Here is a 13,337-nt window from a genome sequence, read left to right on the forward strand (position 1 = left end):
TCACCATGTTAGCCAGGATGGTCTGGATCTCCTGACCTTGTGATCCACTCGCCTCGGCCTCCCAAAGTGCTGGGATTACAGGCGTGAGCCACTGTGCCCGGCCAACAAAGTTAACGTTTTAAGCTAACTTTTCAAGCTATTCTTTAAAATAGGGAGTAATATCTAAAAGATTTAAATAATACAACAATTTGTACTGTTATACAGAGATAATTTTTGACAAATGAAATGACAGTTTGTAAAGTATACATTGATACTTTTAAATTTATTTGAATGTCAGATGTTGAAAAGTTAATAGTAGACTTGCATAATATAAAGAGAATTGCTTTACAAAGAGAAAATTCCTGTTATTTATGCAAGGTGGCGTCATTCTTTGGCATTAGTAACTTAGCATAATGGTTAAGATCTTTCTTTCATACCTCTGGTTTGGGAGGTAGCTGTTACTTAAGGGGTCCCTGACCCCTGGATTGTGGACCTGTACTGGTCTGTGGCCTGTTAATAACTGGGCTGCATAGCAGGAGGTGAGCAAGCTGGCAAGTGAGCATTACCGCCTGAGCTCCGTCTCCTGTCAGATCAACGGCAGTGTTAGATTCTCATAGGAGTGAGAACCCTACTGTGAACCGCGCATGCGAGGGATCTAAGTTGCCTGCTCCTTATGAGAATTAAACTAATGCTGGATGAAACTGATCTCAGGTGGAACAGTTTCATCCAGAAACCATTGCTCCTCCCACCTTCCCCTGGTCTGTGGTTGGTATTCCATGAAACTGGTCCCTGGTGCCAAAAAGGTTGGGGACCTCTGACCCAAGGGATCTGGCAGCTGTCTAGAATGTTATGGTAAAAGCAAATATCGATTGGGAACAATGTATAACTATTGCAACTCCCTCACCCCTAGTAGAGTTCTATTTTGTCCTTGAAAGATAGCTTCACTGGTTATAAAAATGTGGTTGGGCGTTTTCTTTCAGTAAAGGAAGCTATCATTCCACTGTTCTGGCTTCCACTGTTGCTATTCAAAATTAAGTCAAATGCCTAATTGCAGTTCCTTTCTAGGTAAACTATCTTTAGTTGTTTTTTTTTTCTTTTTAATGTTTTCTCTATCTTGACTATTCTGTAGTTGTACTGTAATGTGTCTGGATGTTAATTTATGCATATTTATTCTGGTCGAGATTCATTGAGCTTTCTGGATTTGATAATTGATGTATTGCAACAGTTTATTATAGAAAGTTCATAGCTGGCCAGGGGTGGTGGCTCACGCCTGTAATCCCAGCACTTTGGGAGGCCGAGGCGGGCGAATCACAAGGTCAGGAGTTTGAGACCAGCCTGGCCAATGTGGTGACACTCCCGTCTCTACTAAAAATACAAAAACTAACCGGGCGTGGTGGCATGCGCCTGTAGTCCCAGCTACTCTGGAGGCTGAGGCAGAATAATCACTTGAACTCGGGAGGCAGAGGCTGCAGTGAGCCGAGATTGTGCACTCCAGCCTGGGTGACAGAGCAAGACTCTGTCTCAAAAAAAGAAAAAAAAAGTGCATATAGCCATTATATCTTGAAATATTTACTCTTCTTCATTCTTCTGCTTATATCTTTTTGGAACTCCAACGAGATATATATTAGAGCTGTGATTCTGTTTTTCACACCTCTTAACCTGTCTTGCTTATTTAGTCATACATCTCTCAAGCTGCATTCTTCCTTGGAGCTTTTTCTGTAGGAATTCTTTGAGCCTTGAGTTGAGTTTATATTGCTTCAGAGAAAACTAAGGTTTGCTTCAGCTAGTTGCCCAGGAACATTACCACCTGGTTACCACTTTTAATTAAGGTCACTGCTTGAGGATTTCAGAGCGACACAGAGCCCTGTGTGAGGGCCTGCTTATGGTCATAAATTCTTGGGGTGTAGGTGGAGCGGGGATCCTGCTTCTTTACCTGGAGCTAAAACTAAGACAGAAAAATCCCTCACTGTCCATTTTTGTGTGGTGGGTTTATTTGCTGTTCACCCTAAACAATTACAGGTATTCACCTTGTAGAGCTCCCAGCTTTATGTGGGGGTTTCCTATTAGAGAACTATCTTATGTGGCCTTTTGGCTTATTTTCTTGCCTTCAGCACCTGTGCCAGTACATAAGTTAGAAACCCAAGGTTTCCAATTTTGAAAAACTCTCAGGGCAAAAGTTGGTTTTTGGCCATGCTTAGCTCCCAGGGTCCTTTGTACTTGGCCATATGGATTTCTTCTTCTTCTATTTTTTTCTTCACTGTGGTTTTATTTATCTATCTGACCTACTATTTTAATTTTTGTTTTATCTGGTATTTTAATTGTTTCATTTGAGAAGGTTTTTCATAGTATTTGTTTGGTAGTTGGCCATTCTACTAGGAGTTTAAGAGTTATACTTAACTCCTTCCAGGGAGACCTTGGAAGATTTTTACTAAAAATACAATATTTAAAGTGGGTATTGAAGTACCATCAGGGGGAAACCTGGGGTGGAGTAGGAAAACAAAACAAAATATTACAAATGGGAATAATTAAGAGTTAGGATATGTGAGATGTTTGGTTTTACTGGGCTTAAAGTAGAATTGTGGGGTATGGAATTGCTGCAAATGAGGCAGATGGACCCAGAGATGAGGCTCAAGAGAGGCCACATGCAACTTTTGAGAGTCTTTGTGTGTCACAGTAAGGAGGATGAACTTGTGAAATCACCAAAGGGTGGAATAGATAAGGAGGAAGCTGACACTGTCATATCTATGCCTTAGGATATTTTGGCAGCAGTGAAAACAAAGCAGGTAGACAAGAGTGGAGCATTGCTCTTCAAAATTTGGTCATTGATTGGCAGTAATGGCATCATTTGGGAGCTTGTTAGAAATGCAGAATCTCAGGTCCCATTTCAGATTTACCAACTCAGAATCTGCATTTTAACAGGACTCCTAAGTGATTCATATACATAGTCAATTGATGTCTGAACCAGTGACCTGCAGAGCCAATGATCTGCAAAGCAAGTGAACATTAGCTTTATTTTAAATTTTAAGAAAGAAGTCTTAATTTGTCTAGAGTACATAGCATTCATTTGATGTTTACAGTGTCATTTTATTTGCCTAATAACTAGCTGACTGTAGATCCTTAGCAGCATTAGATTTAGTATTTGACGTTTTGACCCTACATACCTTTGATATGTAGTGATTTGTAACTTACGACATAAATTTGAATTCCTTAACATGTTGCTAATTACAAAACACTAGTGTCTGTAGCAGACTATCAAGAAATTGAGCAGGTTTTGTTCTCCACTCATTGTTAACATACATGGTAACTCACCAGGCGCTTAAAACAAGTGCACTGTGGTGCAGGGTACTTCTTGTTTAGTGACAGAAATGAAAAGATCTAAGAATATGATGGTTTTAAATAAATATGATAAGAAGTAGAGAGAGTTTTAAGTAATAGAACTATTCTATGTTTTGGATGTTTGGTTTAGTGTCTCTAACTATAGTTCTCTTTAATGTCAAGTGCATAATATATTTGAACCATTCTATTTATTACATTTAATAACCATTGATTGTCTTTTTAGTCAAAGTTTCAGAAAAATGCAAAAAGTCTTGTTCTCAAAGGAATGCTCCCTGGACCATGCACATCAAAGTCGTGGGTAGCTGCTTGTGGGGGTAGAAAATACTAAAAACGCAGAAACTGGGCCCTACCACTGAATCCCAATGTACATTTTAAAATAAGCAGCATCTGGTCAGGCACGGTGGCTTTCACCTGTAATCCCAGCATTTTGGGGGGCCGAGGTAGGCGGATCACTGGAACTCAGGAGTTCAAGCCTGGGCAACATAGTGGGACCCCCATCTCTGCAAAAAATTGAAAAAAAGAAAAAGCATCTCCCAAGGAATTCTGCCAGAGCAAAGTTGTGTTTTTCCCCCTCAAATCTGGAAACCATAATTGTTCACTTTTTGACCTTTTACTGGAATACAGCAGACACTGAGAAAAGTAACAGCACTCAGATAAAAAAATAGAACATTACTGCTATTCCAGAACCTCCTCTGGTGACTCCTTTTAGAAACTAGTCTAGCACCCCACCGCTCTAAACACAAATATAACCACCATAGTGACTTTTAACACCATAGATTAGTTTTGCCTGTTTTTGAACTCTTTAAAGTGGCATAATACAATTTATACTCTTGTCTGTTTTGTGTTGTTTTTGCTTAGCATTATGTCTGTAAAATTTGTCTATATTGTTAGCTGCAGTTTGTCATTCTCATTCTCATTGCTGTGTGGTTCTCTGTTGTTTAAAAGTACCAGTGGTAAAATTATCATTTATGTGCTTTACGTCTGATGGACGTTAGAGGTATGGTGGTACCACTGATAGGCACCAAAATCAAACTTGATAACCACTGTTGTATATTATTTGGGAAAATGTGTACTCTTGACATGTTTGGCAAATTTTTATTTCTCCAATCTAAAATTTGGAAAATTATAATTTTAAAATTTTATCAATAAAAATTTACAGGGTTTTTACTGTCAAATATTATCTAATAGCTCAGCTAGCACATGCTAGAGTAATATAGCACTACCAACTTTTCTAAGTAGACTATAGCACTGAGGAATTAAATAGCAAATAAGGGAAACATTTCTTTATGAAATCATTTCTTTTAATAAATTAAAAAGAAATGAGAGTATTAGAATACCACCATTTGCAACCTTCTGTGTATTAATGGATGGAGGCAGTGAATATCAACAGCTGCTAAAATCATAAGAGGGAAACCAGATGCTAGGTGACACGTAATGAAGTAACACATTATTAGACAAAGGAACAAACCAAGTTCAATAAAGCCTCTGGATCCAACTTCCAATTTGCCAGAAATAAAGAGACCAGATGAATATGCTGAATTGCATTATGTGTAAATAATCAGTCAAATCTACACTACTAAAAGCCAGATCAAACGTAAATTTTAAGAAAAAGAAAAGAATGGAAAATAAACCTGTAGATTAAAAGAGACTGAATAGAAGTAGCAACTCTTCTTAAAAATGGGCAAGATTAAATAATAGTTTTGTAGGGAGGCTTACTTAGCTGTTAAAGGGATAAATACAGGATGTAATTGAGAATAATTTAAAAGAAGTGAGTTAGTTAAGAGGAAAGGAAAGGGCTATAACTGAATCAGAGCACTTGGAGGAGCTTCTGGGCTTGCTGGCAGATTGCTGTGTGGTGGTCACAAGAATGTATTCTCTGAATATACTGAGGTATGAAGTTTTTGTATAGTTTTCTGTATCTGTATTTTATTTTACTCTAAAAAAGGAAATAGTTTTTAAAAAAATATTATAGATCTGCTAATCTAATAAAAACTTCCCTAGAGCTTCATCAGTAATAGTCCAGTGTCATCTGGATTATCTTCAGCAATCATTTTCATTCTAAATTGTCATAGTAAGTGTTGTCTCAAAGCAGAAAGAGATAGAGAGTTTGACAAAGTGTCTTAAAATGCCTGATGTCTATCTTAATGATTCCAATAGAAACTTTCCAGTATAATACTCAGACATACTGCCCTTAAAACTACATAATGGCTTATAAATTTGGGAAACTCAACAGATTTGGAAATACAGCACATATATAGCTGAGATCACTGATGAATGTGGCTACCTTAAATAACAGATTCTCAACATAGATGAAACAGCCCTCTATTGGAAGATGCCATCGAAGACTTTTTTGACTGGACAGGGGAAGTCAGTACCTGCTTCAGAACATCAAAGGACATGCTGACTCTCTTGTTAGGGGCTAATGCTGCTGGTGACCTCAAGTGGAAGCCAGTGCTCATTGGTCATTCTGAAAATCACAGGGTCCTTAAGAATTATGCTAAATCTACTCTGCTTATGCTCTATAAATGGAACAACAGAGCCTGGATGACAGCACAGTTTGCTAGATATGTTAAGCCCACTTTTGAGACCTACTGCTCTCAGTGAAAGATTCCTTTGAAAATATTACTGCTCATTGACAGTGCACCTGGTAACCCAAGAACTCTGATGGAGATGTACAAGGAGATTCCTATTTTTTTCATGCTTGATAAGCATAATAACATCTATTGTGTAGCCCGCAGGTCAAGGAGTTATTTCTACTTTCAAGTTTCGTTATTTAAAAAATATATTTCTTAAGGCTATAGCTGCCACAGTGATTCCTGTGATGAATTTGGGCAAAGTAAATCGAAGACCTTCTGGAAAGGATTCACCATTCTATGTACCATTAAGAACATTTGTGATTTATGGGAGGGGTTCAAAATATCAGTATTAATAGGAGTTGGGAAGAAATTGATTCTAACCGCATAGGCAACTTTGAAGGGCTCAAGACTAAAGTGGAGGAAGTCACTGCAGATGTGGTAGAAATAGCAAGAGAAGTAGAAGTAGAGCCTGATAGAATATGACAATTGCTGAAATCTCAAGATAAAATTTGAATGGCTGAGGTGTTGCTTTTTATTGATGAGCAAAGAAAGCTGTTTCTTGAGATAGAACCTACTCCTAGTGAAGATGCTTTGAAAATTGTTGAAATATCAACAAAGGACTTATATTACATAAAATTAGTTGATAAATTGATAAAGCAGCAGTGGTTTGGGAGGACTGCCTCCAATCTTGAAAGAAGTTCTATAGTTAGGTAAAATGCTGTCAAATAGCATAGTGTCTTTCATAAAAGGAAGAGTCAATTGATGTGGCTAACTTTATTGTTGTCTTATTTTAAGAAATTGCCACAGCCATACTGATTAGACAGCAGCCACTGAAGTCTCAGTTGATCATTAGCTTTTTTTTTTTTTTTTTTTTTTTAGCAATATAGTCCTTTTAAATTAAGGTATGTACTTTTTTTTTACACATAATGCTATTATGCACATAGTAGTGTAAATGTGACTTATATGCACCAGGAAACCAAAAAATTTTTGTGACCTGCTTTATTGCAATATTAACTTTATTGCAGTGGTCTGGAATTGAACCTGCATTTTTTCTGAGTTATAAGTATTGGTGAAATCATTAACCTCCTTCTCTTTTTGTATGGTTTCTTCAACTCACAAAGGATAGCAGCCCCAGTGAAAGTCATTACAGAAGGCAGAGGAAACTCCATTTTTTTCCTTTTTTTTTTTTTTTTTAAAGACTTTGCCGCTGTGTGTGTGTGTGTGTGTGTGTGTGTGTGTGTGTGTGTGTGTGTGTGTTTACCTTATCCTAGTGGGCCTTACCACACATTTCTGTTATGTGAGATCCAAATGTGATGTGATATACACAAGAGTAATTTTCACCCCATTCTTAAAACTAAAAATGATGTTTAAGTTACTTTTTCCTGGGGGAAAATTCAACCCCGTGGTAATTAAGCTTCACTTTACTTGAAATTAATATCTTTTTATAAATTTTACGGACTCATAAGAAATGTAATACATTTTGCTTAAGTAACTAGCATAAGCCAAAATGGCATTTCATTTTTCTTAGGCTCAGCAGATTTAATTTAATAAAGATTATAAATTGATTTTAATTAATGATGCTTACAAAATGAAAATTAATTTACAGTGTTGAATAGTAAAGCTACTAAAACCATAAGCCAAAGCAATATGAATAAAAGTATAATTTAAACACAATTTTAAACCAGATTTTGAAAAACTTTTCTTTACTCAGTGATATAGTCAGGCTCAATTGTATGCCTACTAGTTAGATTACTTCTTGTATAGGCTGATATATGCATAAAAGTATTATTTTTGAATTTCACATAAAATTATATTTATCTCTTTAATGCGAATTTATCTCTTTAATGTAAAAATTGTATTTGTCTTTTGTCCTTGTTTCTTGTTGCACATATCAATTACAGGTCAAGCATGAGATAAGAAAATCGTGTTAATTTCATTTTCAACTAAAATAAGACTATTAGCTTATTCTTGTTTGTTGAATAAAAAAAGATTGTTCATATGTGAGAAATTGCTGCAGCATAATGTTCAGTCTTTTTCTGTGAGTAGCATGATAATCTTTTCTTCATAGAAATCTACATCTTATCTGGGAAAGATTAGTAAAACTCATCTTTAATGTATGGTAAAACTGCAGATCTTTTTCCTCTTTTCTCAAGTCAAATTTTCACAGTCAGAACATTCAGAAACAGGATCCCTTTTCCAGTTTTACACTTGTGTTTAAGTGAAGGAAAATGTGTTCAGTTTTGTTCTGCACTCCTCCAGGTGATTTCCAATAAGACTTGAGACTTGCTGATATCCTTCCTCACTCTCAAGCCCAAACAGCAATAGAAACATTTCAAGATTTTCTTTTGTAACATGTTTTTCAAAAGCTCATTTTCCTTTTAAATCTAAGAGTGTTGTCCTTTGAAATAAAAAAAAACCCAACCATTTTTTTCACACCTTGCAGAGACTGAAACATAAGTACTACGTAGGCTAGTTTCTACAGCTATTAATGTTTCAGGTATTCAACAGAATCTAGCCTGCTGTTTTCTTTAAAGGGCCCGTTTCAGTTCAGATACCCTATTGAGAAGTTTTCCACTGCTAAGTGGATTGTGTGTGTGTGTGTGTGTGTAAGAGTTCTTTAAATGAGTGAAATGACCTTTGTTTAATGAAGTTAACTATTTTATAACATCTTTCAGATGTTAAAACATTTTGCCCCAAGAGCTTTTGATATCAGTACTTTTATACAGATGTTTTTTGTGTTAGTTTGGGTCCTCTGAGACACAGATGTCAAGACAAGATTTGATGTGCAGGGAATCTCCCACCCCATCCTACTACCCTCCCACATTTTCTGTTGGAGCAATCCCCATTCTAGTACTTCTACCCTGCTCAGTAGCTTGCTGGGAGAAGCCCAGAGGCAGCAAGGCCAGGGGTGGTTGCCATGGATTCCAAGGTGCGATAGCTGGAGGCTGTCAAGCAGTTCTGTTCCTCATAGCAGGTTAGGTTGAAGGGACATCTGAGTAGGGTACCACTGTGGCCACTACACCATCCTCTTTCCTTCAGCCTTTGACATCCTTCCCTCATGTGAACACTCTTTACTGTGTTACCCACCCATGGGGATGTTGTCACTCTGTTCTGCCTTTGACCTACGGGGGCTTCTTAACTATATGGATTATTCCTCATGCTTCTTAGAGTCAAGCTTTGCCACCCCTTGCACCCTTGTTGGTCTGCCTCTGTTCCTCCCCGCTGCCATCCCTCACTACAGAAAGGCTCTTTTCATTCTGCTTCAACTCCCGAATTTTGGACTACCTGCCTCCCACATATACACCTAGCTTGCTTGGCTCCATCTAATAGCTTTTTGACTAAATTGTTGAGGAAAAGAAGGAAGAAGAGCCATCTGGGTTTCTTACGTCTGCAACTGGCTAGAACATGGTTCCATTCACTGAAATAGAGAAAATAATAGGAGGATCTAAGAACAAATTTGGGCCTCACATATGTGTGCATGTTGTGGGGAAATAGAAGTTTGGATGTTAAAATAATGAATTTGGTGTGACTTTGGGACACCTTCTTGAAATTAATAGGCTCAGTAGAGGAGTCTGACTGGAGATAATAGTATGGGGAATCATTAGCTTCTATGTGGTAGTTGAAACCCTGACTTTCAAAGAAACAACAAAGAAGGGAGGAGCTAGCGCTGGAGCACAGTAACAGTGCTGCCTGAGGGATGCACCGAGGAATGTACCAGGAAAATTAAGGGACAGGAGAGAGTTGAAAAGAGAGCTAGTGACCAACAGAGTATAAAGATATAAAAATGGCAAAAGAGTCATTGAGATTTAACAACCAGTTTAAAATTTAGTTATTATGGAGTAAGCCCATATCACACAGGTGGTGGCATGAACGGGAATGAGGGATTAAATTTAGCCAAAACAAAATATGTATTATAATTCAAATAACAAAAAGTATATATTGTCATGTGGACTGAGGAATAGTCTTTTTCATCCTTTGCAGTAAAGATATATATGATTGACTAGCCAAGTCGATTTAAATTATTTAGTGTACATCCATAAAACTTTATGAATTACTTGCTGCATATGTGATGACACTCGCCAGTGTTGCCCATTTTGTGTTGATTTTGTTAACGTACATTACTAAGGAGCTTTTCATCAAATTTTGCAGTCCCTGAAACATTTTCATCTTTAAAGTTACAAATGTGATTTCTCAGCTGCTGTATAGAAAATATGGAACCAGAAATACTAAAAAATGATAATTGTTTTCAAAGTATTAATCTTTTTAGTCACACAGTTGTTTTTTACATGCTATGCTGAAAATAACAAGAAATTTGGTGCAGAGGGAAAAATGATTTTTTATGACTTAGTAGATAATTCACAAATATATGTTGAGATATTAGGATTTATGTCCTACCAGTTTCAAAAGTACTACAAGTGACTTGTTCAATACGGAGTACAACTTTAAAAAATGTATTTAAAGTAATTGATGTTGTGTTTGTGACCTGGCTTGAAGTTCTCTTTTGGTGAAGAGCATGCATAAAAAGGTTTGATAATTATTTACTCAGTGAACAAATGTTTTGAGTGCCTTATGAGTCAGGCATTTTTGTGAGTGCTGGAGATAATAGTGATGAAAAACAAAAGTCCCTTTTCCTTATAGAACTTAAAGTGTGGGAAGGCAGATAGTACAGAAATAAATTGATGGATGGATAGATGGATAGGTAGGTATTTACTATATAGCAGGTACTGTTTCTGCTTTTGTATAGTGCTGTGGAAATGAGTAAAGCCAGGACAAAGGAAAAGAAGAGGTGATGCTGGTGGGTATTATTTTAAGTTGGATGGTTAGAGAAAGTATTGAATAGGGAACATTTGAACAGAGTCCTCCATGAAGGAAGTAAAAATAATAAAAAGAGGAATAGCCAGCACAAAGGCTCTGAGGTTGCAGCACACTTTACCCCTCAAGAAAGAACGGTGACAGAAAGTGAGAAAGAGAGAAGTAAAATAAGAGTTCACAGTGGTGGGAATGTATGTAGATGATAGAAGGACCCAACAGGCAACCATAAAAGACATTGGCTTTTACTCTGAGTGAAATGGGAAGCTCTTAGTGGGTGTTGAGCAGTGGATTAGTAAGATAAAACTTATTTCATTATGCATTTCAGGTACTTACTCCTAATCATAGTAATTAATAAATTATTAATTTGGAGTATAGGAAGTTCATATGTGAAGTGATGGGTGTTGGCTCTTTTAGAATTCAGTGAAAATTCTAAACTTCTTGCAGAAAGTGATTCCAAGCTTTGAGTTACTCTTCCTGATGATCAGTACAATTGGTTTACTTTCTTGTTATCTTTGTCCTAAAGCTTCTTAAATCACTTTGTAGCTCAAGTCTAATGGATTATACCAGCCCATGTAAATTCTGAAAATGTTAATATTGCCCAGTGATTCAGAGGCTTTAGTAATTTGCTTAAACTACTTCTTGTTTTATTGGTATAAACTGTATTCCTCAGTGTCTACTATGATTTCAAAGTTAGTACTTGGCTTGGAATTTTCCTTTGAAGCTCGTGACTGTAGTTCAATATAAGATAGGCTGTCAGAGCTCCACTTACTTAACAACTGTATCTGTGCCCAGTTTTATTCCTTTAAGCATCCTAGAGTAAGTATTTCAAATGGCTTTGAATTATCAAAGGTCATTTTGAAAAACAAGATTATTGAGAAAATATTTTAAAAGTTCATGAGAAAGTTGTGTAAAATACACCCCCCCACCCAAGGTAGGCCTGAAATGCCACTAAATCAACAAAGGATAGTGAATAAAAGTTACCCTGTATTTTCTAGGATTTGGGGAAAGTGGAGTAGCTCTACTTTCTTTAAATAACCTATTTTAAATTTGTTTGAACAGCAGAATTATTATACCTCTTTTTCATCCAGAATGGAGTTGACTGTAAGCATCTTTTTAAAGTACCCATAGGTCAGGACCTCTCTGGACTTTCCACTACCTTGAAAGACACTGCCAGAAGAATGTTGTTCCCCACACTTACAAAAGGAACAGTAATGTTCTTTTCTTCAGCCATTATTTTATGCAAAGTCCAACTTTATTTTATCAGAGCTATCTGAACTTTCAATTTATTTGAAACATTCATTGACTAATATCTTTAATGGAGCTTTTAATGTCTCTGATCATTTATCCTTTGTTAGGTTAGCAGAACTGTAACAACACAGTTACTTTAACAGCTTCAAATGATACTTTCATAGTCATTTGTGGACATGTACTATGCAGTGTCACAAAGTTTGAGCCACCTGACAAACCTATTTCTAGTTGAGATCAACAGGGTGATGCTCTGCCTTCTTGTTGCAGCTGTCATACCGTAAACAAGTGTCATTTTCATGGTCCATGAGGAAAAGTATAGCATTTTCCTCATTTTGGTGCTTTTCATTAGTGATTGTGCAGTTTAAAATGGCCCCAAAACATAGCCCTGAAGTTCTGTTTAATGTTCCTGAGTGCAGGAAGGCTGTAATTTGCCTTAAAGATAAACTAATGTGTATTAAATAAACTTAATTCAGGCATTAGTTATAATGCTGTTGACCATGAGTTCAATGCTAATGAATCAATCTATATTAAAGATATATTTAGACAGAAACACACATAAAAAAGGTTATGCGTTGATCAGTTGGCAACAATGTTGTGACCAGAGGCTTGTGAGAACTGTATTTCCCCTAGGAGCAATGGTTCAGTATTTGTTAATTCAGTGGTTGCAGCAATTTTATAGAACGCAATTACTGTGAATGCGAATCAACTGTATTTCATTAACAGTGGTGATTTATAGGGACTTTAGATACCAGAAGTGTTTCATAATTCCCTTTCTCGAAACCATTGTTTTAATATGTTTAAATGCATGCATGCAGAGTTGTGATGTTAAACATAATTTTACTGTGGGTTCTGGTCAAAAAGAGGAAATGTCATCAGTTAACTTGAAAGATACGTTATTCTAAACATTATCCTCCAGAAAATTGGCATGTACAAGAAGCATATTGAATGCTCAGCAAATAATTTGTTTTAGAGTAATAATCTTTGAGTATTTTAGTGATTCTAGTTTTGGAAAAGAAGGCAGTATCAGTGTTAGAGAATAATATTCTTTCAGGATTTTATGTGGTTACTTTAAGGTGTATGAAAGAAGACTCACTTGGGTGTTAAATTCTTGTCCCTGCTTTACTTAAAGCTAGTAATCTTGAGAAATTTACTAAATCATTTTAAGCCTGATTACCTTGCCTGCAAAATGAGGAACATTTTCAGTTTAAAATTTTATTTCTTTTATTAGTATTCTTCCTGACCTTGAATCATTTCTATTCCCATCATATCCAGTTGCCAAGAAATCCATGAACCTTAATGTTGTATATTAGCCATCAGATTTTATTTTACTGAACTCAAGTTCAGTCACATTAGTTACCGATAAAATCATGTTATATATATTAATAT

The 13,337-nt window shown here is 36.4% G+C and overlaps 1 protein-coding gene across 2 annotated transcripts in view; it reads left to right on the plus strand.

The window, feature by feature from the left end:
* FBXW7 (F-box and WD repeat domain containing 7, E3 ubiquitin protein ligase) overlaps nt 1–13,337 on the plus strand; it is a 222,428-nt gene that overhangs the window by 115,878 nt on the left and 93,213 nt on the right. The window lies entirely within an intron of this gene.

This window comes from Mandrillus leucophaeus, unplaced genomic scaffold (genome assembly GCF_000951045.1).
Source record: "Mandrillus leucophaeus isolate KB7577 unplaced genomic scaffold, Mleu.le_1.0 Scaffold136, whole genome shotgun sequence".
Taxonomy (NCBI): domain Eukaryota; kingdom Metazoa; phylum Chordata; class Mammalia; order Primates; family Cercopithecidae; genus Mandrillus; species Mandrillus leucophaeus.